Consider the following 9,652-nt stretch of genomic DNA (forward strand, 5'->3'; position numbering starts at 1 on the left):
CACCAAAATAAAAGTCATAACAAAAGGCTACAGTTGTCCCCCCTAGAAAAGGACATGTCCCCATTTCAAGGACAACTTGAGAACACCCTGTCAACCTAATCATTTGAAGTAGCAAAGTCCTAAAAACTGGACTTGGATTCAGCGTCATATGCAGGGTTAGGGTGACCCTTGGAGGGTGGAGGTATTGCCTGATACCCAGAGGGCAAGTGAGGGGGGGCAGGTGGAGGGACAGGGGCTGGAGCATACACTAGCACACGGAAAGGGATAGAGTCCGGAAAGGGATAGAGTCAGCACCTGGTATGGACCCTTCCATCTTTGTGCAAGTTTGTTCATGTGCTGGGCTGGGTCATCCAAGAAAACCAAATCTCCTTCCTTGTACAAGCAAGAACACCAACTTTCCATCGTAATGATGTTTCTGTTGCAGTTTTGCCATTGTAGACTGCTGGTCCTCCTCCATATGAGGGCCTGTGTGAGTTGTGTGGTCAGGTCCTGGGCATAAGCAGCAGGTGTGGTGGGGGCTGTTGGTTATGAAAGAGGAGTTACAGTTTAAAAAAAAGACACTGGCAGACGAGGATCTCTGCCACGAGCTAGAAAGTAAGGGGTGAAGCCTGTACTTGAGTGCACACATGAATTGTAGGCCAGCTCCACCTGAGGGATATACTTGTCCCATTCCCCACCGTATTGACTAATGTACTTGCAAGGTGGTCCTTCAGAGTCCTGTTCTGCCTCTCTACATGCCATCACATGTAGAGATATGTGATACGGGGATGTGCATGTTTTTTCAATGCCCAGTAGTTTGCATAATAGTTTTACGAGATCAGTATGAATGGACGCAAAAATTCCATGCTGGCGTATGTAGTCTTGAAATATGCAATAAGCTACACTAGTGGCATTCTTTAAGGGGGTAAAGATTAACAAAGCGTGTGAAAGTCTGTTACAACTAACACATACCTATTGCCTTGGGAGGTGATGGGCAGGTCAGTGATGTCAGCTGCGACCTTCTGGAATGTCCGCCCAGCATTGATGGACTGCAGCGGGGCCCTCGAAGTGGGAGTTGGGGAGCTGCGGGTCTGACATGGGAGACAGTTTGCACAATATTTGTGAATGTCACGAGACATGTAGGGCCAATAACACAGTGTACGAGCTCTCGGCAAAGTACGCTCCACTGAACACTTTGCCATGCAGGAAAGTCAGAGCTTTTGGGATGAGTGCCTTGGAAGCAGTACCTGGTAGATGACTGTTTTCTGAGTGAGAGCTGTGACTTTCCTACATAAAAGACTCCACTCTGTATTGTTAAGCATGAGTTTCCTCATTGCTGCAGAGGAATGTTTGAGGTACCCCAGTGATGGTCTATGTCCCCCTGCGTCTTTCAATTACATTACTGTGCTGAGGCACGCATTCGTTTGCTGTTGTCGCCGTAGCTCCTCCAAGTCAATGGCTAGTGTCTCAGAAGTGTCTGAAATAGGAGCAGAGTGTGCAGCAGAGTGTATAGGGCCTCAGATGGAGGAAGAGTGGAGGGAAGAGGAGGCTCAGTCCCAGGGCTGAGGTGAGTGATTTAACACTGTACCTCTTTGCTGATTTGTGTGTGTTCAGGTCTCCGTGACATGGTGTCTGCGCGTCATTTTCCTTCCCTGTGTACCATGACATAGTGATACACATCCATTTCCAAGATCCAATGTCCTGTCCTTCCTGTGGGGTCACTATCCACTGGACTTTTCTTGAGGCTGAGTAAAGGCTTGTGGTCTGTTATAACTGAATGAACTGCCGGACAGGAAATGCATAACATTTCGGACAGTCCACACAACAGCCCATAACTCACGGTCATAGGTGGCCAAATTTCTGATGATGAGAGGGTGTGACTGGCGTATGCTATGACACACTCCCGGTTGTCTTGGCAATGTGCAAGCACTGCCCCAACGGCAGCCTGTGATGTGTCAGCGTAGAGTAGGAATGGCTCTGTAAACACTGGGTGTGCCACAATGGGGGGGTTAGTGAGAGTGTTTTTAAGTGTGTGAAATGCTTCCTCACACTCAGAGCTCCAGTGGAATCTAACCCCTTTCTGTGTCAGAGCATTCGATGGAGGCACAACAGAAAGCAAAGTTCTTAACAAACCTTGTGTAGTAGGCTGTGAAGGCTTGCACTTCAGAAGACATTCTGGGTGTGGGCCAGTCTTTGAACTTGTCCAGGTTCTTTCAGTCAGGCTGCAAGCCTGTGACTTAGGTGTAAGCAAGATGACACTTGCTTGTCTTGAGCTTCAAGCCAGCCTTTTGGAACCGGATCAACACGGATCAACACTTCTTCCAGAGTCCTGTAGGTGTGCCATGAAGGTCCTGTTGAAAACAAACATTATTTTTTTTTAAAACCTTTATTTAACCAGGCAAGTCAGTTAAGGACAAATTCTTATTTTCAATGATGGCCTAGGAACAGGTTAACTGCCTGTTCAGAACGACAGACCTTGTCAGCTCGGGGATATGAACTTGCAAGCTTTCGGTTACTAGTCCAACGCTCTAACCACTAGGCTATCCTGCCGCCCACACATGAAGGTAGATGAGACACATGTTCAAATGTAGGCCACGGAGTACAAGCTCCATTAATCTCTGAAAAGTGGGAGGAGCAACCGTGAAGCCCACCGGCATGACCTTAAAATGGTACAAGGAGCTGCCAGTCGTAAAGGCAGTCATCTGTCTTCCTTAGCTAGTTCAACTTGCCAGTTACCACTAGATAAGTCCATTATACTGAACCAGCATGCACCTGATAAGCTGTCCAAAGCATCTGATGTCCGTGGCAGGGGATGATGTCCGTGGCAGCTTCCTGAAATCAAGGCATTTGCACAACCCGAGAAGCCCAGAGGCTGTTGCTCTCCTAAATAAGGTCTGGAACTAACAGCTTTCAGTTTGCCTGTCCAGTTCTTTTCTCACTTTGGGCAACGTCCTGGATGCACAGTGAAGGATGGGCGGGGAGTCTCCTGTGTTGATAGTGTGTTTGATGAGATCTTTGTGTCCATGGTCTTGATCATGAGCACTGAAGAGAGTGTATTTGTGCACCAAGCTGTCCAGCTGCTGGCGCTGCTAACTGTCCACTGGTGAGTGCTGGAGGTCAAGTTTAAGAAGAACCTGTGGCTTTGCCTGCACATTGTTAAAGGCGGTCTCAACTACAATGTATTCCTAGCAAGGTGTCACTTGGGATATGACGTTCCTCATTGGTGGGGTTTATTACACAGATGAATGTGACACCTTTTTTGACTTGGGACAAAGTATGTGCCACATACAGATCTGGGAAGCTGCTAAGTTCAGGTTCAAGTAGACCAACGTAGTTGGAGGACCTTGACTGATGCTCAGTTGGGGGTCGTACTTTAGCTAAAATGTTCATCTGGAACATGGTGGGGATGCACAGGGGAGCTAAAGTATGCATTGCATCTGAGTGGGGCATTGTGTCTAGAACACAGCAAGGGACCAGTCCAATTCCACAGCCGTAATCTGGGAGAGAACCCAGATCTATTACAGCGTGATGTGAGCAAAAAGTCCCATCCCAGGATGAATGACTGACTAGTTTCTGACTAGTACATTAAGGGTGAACATTTCTTCTCCTATTCTAACAGCAATGGAGAGGGTACCTAGGGTATCAAGACACTCGCCAGTCACTGACTGTGCTAACACATGGGATTTTTGGAGTGGATTCTTCCCAAGTGAGGGGATTGACATGCGGAGGCTCTCACTAATAAGGGAGATTTCTGAGCCTGTATCAAGGAATGCTCGTACTGCAGCGTCCTCAATAACAGCAAAAACATAGGATGTAAGCTTGTCAGGACCATTTTTTTCAACAGCAGACTCGATGCTCCTGCTCCCTGGTGGGTCGTCACTGGTGTGAAGTCTCCTCTGCGTTGAAGCAGACTCGATGCTCCTGCTTCCTGGTGGGTCGTCACTGGTGTGAAGTCTCCTCTGCGTTGAAGCAGACTCGATGCTCCTGCTCCCTGGTGGGTCGTCACTGGTGTGAAGTCTCCTCTGCGTTGAAGCAGACTCGATGCTCCTGCTTCCTGGTGGGTCGTCACTGGTGTGAAGTCTCCTCTGCGTTGAAGCAGACTCGATGCTCCTGCTCCCTGGTGGGTCGTCACTGGTGTGAAGTCTCCTCTGCGTTGAAGCAGACTCGATGCTCCTGCTCCCTGGTGGGTCGTCACTGGTGTGAAGTCTCCTCTGCGTTGAAGCAGACTCGATGCTCCTGCTCCCTGGTGGGTCGTCACTGGTGTGAAGTCTCCTCTGCGTTGAAGCAGACTCGATGCTCCTGCTCCCTGGTGGGTCGTCACTGGTGTTAAGTCTCCTCTGCGTTGAAGCAGACTCGATGCTCCTGCTCCCTGGTGGGTCGTCACTGGTGTGAAGTCTCCTCTGCGTTGAAGCAGACTCGATGCTCCTGCTTCCTGGTGGGTCGTCACTGGTGTGAAGTCTCCTCTGCGTTGAAGCAGACTCGATGCTCCTGCTCCCTGGTGGGTCGTCACTGGTGTGAAGTCTCCTCTGCGTTGAAGCAGACTCGATGCTCCTGCTCCCTGGTGGGTCGTCACTGGTGTGAAGTCTCCTCTGCGTTGAAGCAGACTCGATGCTCCTGCTCCCTGGTGGGTCGTCACTGGTGTGAAGTCTCCTCTGCGTTGAAGCAGACTCGATGCTCCTGCTCCCTGGTGGGTCGTCACTGGTGTGAAGTCTCCTCTGCGTTGAAGCAGACTCGATGCTCCTGCTCCCTGGTGGGTCGTCACTGGTGTGAAGTCTCCTCTGCGTTGAAGCAGACTCGATGCTCCTGCTCCCTGGTGGGTCGTCACTGGTGTGAAGTCTCCTCTGCGTTGAAGCAGACTCGATGCTCCTGCTTCCTGGTGGGTCGTCACTGGTGTGAAGTCTCCTCTGCGTTGAAGCAGACTCGATGCTCCTGCTCCCTGGTGGGTCGTCACTGGTGTGAAGTGTCCTCTGCGTTGAAGCAGACTCGATGCTCCTGCTTCCTGGTGGGTCGTCACTGGTGTGAAGTCTCCTCTGCGTTGAAGCAGACTCGATGCTCCTGCTCCCTGGTGGGTCGTCACTGGTGTGAAGTCTCCTCTGCGTTGAAGCAGACTCGATGCTCCTGCTCCCTGGTGGGTCGTCACTGGTGTGAAGTCTCCTCTGCGTTGAAGCAGACTCGATGCTCCTGCTCCCTGGTGGGTCGTCACTCGTGTGAAGTCTCCTCTGCGTTGAAGCAGACTCGATGCTCCTGCTCCCTGGTGGGTCGTCACTGGTGTGAAGTCTCCTCTGCGTTGAAGCAGACTCGATGCTCCTGCTCCCTGGTGGGTCGTCACTGGTGTGAAGTCTCCTCTGCGTTGAAGCAGACTCGATGCTCCTGCTCCCTGGTGGGTCGTCACTGGTGTGAAGTCTCCTCTGCGTTGAAGCAGACTCGATGCTCCTGCTCCCTGGTGGGTCGTCACTGGTGTGAAGTCTCCTCTGCGTTGAAGCAGACTCGATGCTCCTGCTCCCTGGTGGGTCGTCACTGGTGTGAAGTCTCCTCTGCGTTGAAGCAGACTCGATGCTCCTGCTCCCTGGTGGGTCGTCACTGGTGTGAAGTCTCCTCTGCGTTGAAGCAGACTCGATGCTCCTGCTCCCTGGTGGGTCGTCACTGGTGTGAAGTCTCCTCTGCGTTGAAGCAGACTCGATGCTCCTGCTTCCTGGTGGGTCGTCACTGGTGTGAAGTCTCTGCGTTGAAGCAGACTCGATGCTCCTGCTCCCTGGTGGGTCGTCACTGGTGTGAAGTCTCCTCTGCGTTGAAGCAGACTCGATGTTCCTGCTCCCTGGTGGGTCGTCACTGGTGTGAAGTCTCCTCTGCGTTGAAGCAGACTCGATGCTCCTGCTTCCTGGTGGGTCGTCACTGGTGTGAAGTCTCCTCTGCGTTGAAGCAGACTCGATGCTCCTGCTCCCTGGTGGGTCGTCACTGGTGTGAAGTCTCCTCTGCGTTGAAGCAGACTCGATGCTCCTGCTCCCTGGTGGGTCGTCACTGGTGTGAAGTCTCCTCTGCGTTGAAGCAGACTCGATGCTCCTGCTTCCTGGTGGGTCGTCACTGGTGTGAAGTCTCCTCTGCGTTGAAACAGACTCGATGCTCCTGCTCCTTGGTGGGTCGTCACTGGTGTGAAGTATCCTCTGCGTTGAAGCAGACTCGATGCTCCTGCTTCCTGGTGGGTCGTCACTGGTGTGAAGTCTCCTCTGCGTTGAAGCAGACTCGATGCTCCTGCTCCCTGGTGGGTCGTCACTGGTGTGAAGTCTCCTCTGCGTTGAAGCAGACTCGATGCTCCTGCTCCCTGGTGGGTCGTCACTGGTGTGAAGTCTCCTCTGCGTTGAAGCAGACTCGATGCTCCTGCTCCCTGGTGGGTCGTCACTGGTGTGAAGTCTCCTCTGCGTTGAAGCAGACTCGATGCTCCTGCTCCCTGGTGGGTCGTCACTGGTGTGAAGTCTCCTCTGCGTTGAAGCAGACTCGATGCTCCTGCTCCCTGGTGGGTCGTCACTGGTGTGAAGTCTCCTCTGCGTTGAAGCAGACTCGATGCTCCTGCTCCCTGGTGGGTCGTCACTGGTGTGAAGTCTCCTCTGCGTTGAAGCAGACTCGATGCTCCTGCTCCCTGGTGGGTCGTCACTGGTGTGAAGTCTCCTCTGCGTTGAAGCAGACTCGATGCTCCTGCTCCCTGGTGGGTCGTCACTGGTGTGAAGTCTCCTCTGCGTTGAAGCAGACTCGATGCTCCTGCTCCCTGGTGGGTCGTCACTGGTGTGAAGTCTCCTCTGCGTTGAAGCAGACTCGATGCTCCTGCTCCCTGGTGGGTCGTCACTGGTGTGAAGTCTCCTCTGCGTTGAAGCAGACTCGATGCTCCTGCTCCCTGGTGGGTCGTCACTGGTGTGAAGTCTCCTCTGCGTTGAAGCAGACTCGATGCTCCTGCTCCCTGGTGGGTCGTCACTGGTGTGAAGTCTCCTCTGCGTTGAAGCAGACTCGATGCTCCTGCTCCCTGGTGGGTCGTCACTGGTGTGAAGTCTCCTCTGCGTTGAAGCAGACTCGATGCTCCTGCTCCCTGGTGGGTCGTCACTGGTGTGAAGTCTCCTCTGCGTTGAAGCAGACTCGATGCTCCTGCTCCCTGGTGGGTCGTCACTGGTGTGAAGTCTCCTCTGCGTTGAAGCAGACTCGATGCTCCTGCTCCCTGGTGGGTCGTCACTGGTGTGAAGTCTCCTCTGCGTTGAAGCAGACTCGATGCTCCTGCTCCCTGGTGGGTCGTCACTGGTGTGAAGTCTCCTCTGCGTTGAAGCAGACTCGATGCTCCTGCTCCCTGGTGGGTCGTCACTGGTGTGAAGTCTCCTCTGCGTTGAAGCAGACTCGATGCTCCTGCTTCCTGGTGGGTCATCACTGGTGTGAAGTCTCTGCGTTGAAGCAGACTCGATGCTCCTGCTCCCTGGTGGGTCGTCACTGGTGTGAAGTCTCCTCTGCGTTGAAGCAGACTCGATGCTCCTGCTTCCTGGTGGGTCGTCACTGGTGTGAAGTCTCCTCTGCGTTGAAGCAGACTCGATGCTCCTGCTCCCTGGTGGGTCGTCACTGGTGTGAAGTCTCCTCTGCGTTGAAGCAGCCTCGATGCTCCTGCTTCCTGGTGGGTCGTCACTGGTGTGAAGTCTCCTCTGCGTTGAAGCAGACTCGATGCTCCTGCTCCCTGGTGGGTCGTCACTGGTGTGAAGTCTCCTCTGCGTTGAAGCAGACTCGATGCTCCTGCTCCCTGGTGGGTCGTCACTGGTGTGAAGTCTCCTCTGCGTTGAAGCAGACTCGATGCTCCTGCTTCCTGGTGGGTCGTCACTGGTGTGAAGTCTCCTCTGCGTTGAAGCAGACTCGATGCTCCTGCTCCTTGGTGGGTCGTCACTGGTGTGAAGTCTCCTCTGCGTTGAAGCAGACTCGATGCTCCTGCTCCCTGGTGGGTCGTCACTGGTGTGAAGTCTCCTCTGCGTTGAAGCAGACTCGATGCTCCTGCTCCCTGGTGGGTCGTCACTGGTGTGAAGTCTCCTCTGCGTTGAAGCAGACTCAATGCTCCTGCTCCCTGGTGGGTCGTCACTGGTGTGAAGTCTCCTCTGCGTTGAAGCAGACTCGATGCTCCTGCTCCCTGGTGGGTCGTCACTGGTGTGAAGTCTCCTCTGCGTTGAAGCAGACTCGATGCTCCTGCTCCCTGGTGGGTCGTCACTGGTGTGAAGTCTCCTCTGCGTTGAAGCAGACTCGATGCTCCTGCTCCCTGGTGGGTCGTCACTGGTGTGAAGTCTCCTCTGCGTTGAAGCAGACTCGATGCTCCTGCTCCCTGGTGGGTCGTCACTGGTGTGAAGTCTCCTCTGCGTTGAAGCAGACTCGATGCTCCTGCTCTTGTGGGTCGTCACTGCCTGGAGGAGGGGCTGGATGATCGGTGAGTGTACTTGAGAGTATCCGGGACATTCACACCGCTCCGGGTACATGGAGTAGCGTCGGTGGTCAGGACTGTAATGTCTACAGTCATTATAGTTGGAAGAACTTTTCCCCTCCCTCGGTCTCTTGAAGTGTAGCGGCTGTGAGGAGAGCCGTCCTGGCGAGGGGACCAGTACTGGGGCCTGGAGGCCCGACTCTGCCCCTCTCTGAACGGAACCAGTCAGGAGAGTGACGTCTGACTCGTTCTGGTGACTGGGTGCAGAGGGCAGTCGTTACTGTGTTTGTTTCAGATGACTCACATCAAGTCAGTGCTTTAACGTCAGCTGTGAGATCCTGAATGGCCTGCATTGTTCCCGGGGATTGGTCAGTGTGAGCTGTGGAGGACACCAGGGTAGACAGCAGTTGTGAATAGTCAGGCAATGTCTCTAGTGTGAGTAGTGTTGTGGGGCTGGCCTGATTGACTGGGGCCATTTTCAGTGGCTCTTGAGCACGTTCACACTTACATGCCACAGCCAAGGCCAGCTCTAAGGTAGCAGCTCTAAGGTAGCAGCTCCATGTTCATAACATTTTGATTGCAACACTTGGTCAAGACTTACTATGAACCTTCTGAAAAGTTATGTTTCCCTTGTTGACTGGCCATGGTCAGGGAATGCCTCTAGCACAAGACTAGTTATTTATGCTGCATATACCTCTAGGAGTTCTCTGGGCTGACGCTGCCAGACATTGATGAATATTTTAAAGTGATGCAAAAATTCCTTTCTTCCAGAAACCCCATTCAGTTTAGTTACGGCCTCTTTGTAGTCACCCTGCGTATCTGGGGGTAGTGAGAGCCAATAGCATCCCCACTTAGCTGTGTTGGTAATAATATTGCCAGGACCTGTCCGTGAGCATCATTGAATGCCTTGACAGCTAGATCTAAACTTCATTTGCACAGAGAAAAACTTTCCTTATATTTGCCATCTCCATGAAAACTAGAGGGGAGTGGAACCCAGGGGTTGCAAGGGCTTGTAAGTAAGCAATTCACGGTTGTTGTATTCCGCACATGTAACAAATATAATTTGATTTGATTACCCGTGTGGTATTATCAAGTGGAGCCAGAGGCACATGTCCCTCCACATGCAGATCGCCATCCCCACCTTGTGGTTGATTGTCATTGTCGGCTTCTTCCATGGTTAAAATAGTGCTGGTGTTCACTAGACAACTAAATTCTTGTCTCGAAACAAACACCCTGGGTGATGTA

Source organism: Oncorhynchus mykiss, chromosome 11 (genome assembly GCF_057628025.1).
Source record: "Oncorhynchus mykiss isolate SJ-2025 chromosome 11, ASM5762802v1, whole genome shotgun sequence".
Taxonomy (NCBI): domain Eukaryota; kingdom Metazoa; phylum Chordata; class Actinopteri; order Salmoniformes; family Salmonidae; genus Oncorhynchus; species Oncorhynchus mykiss.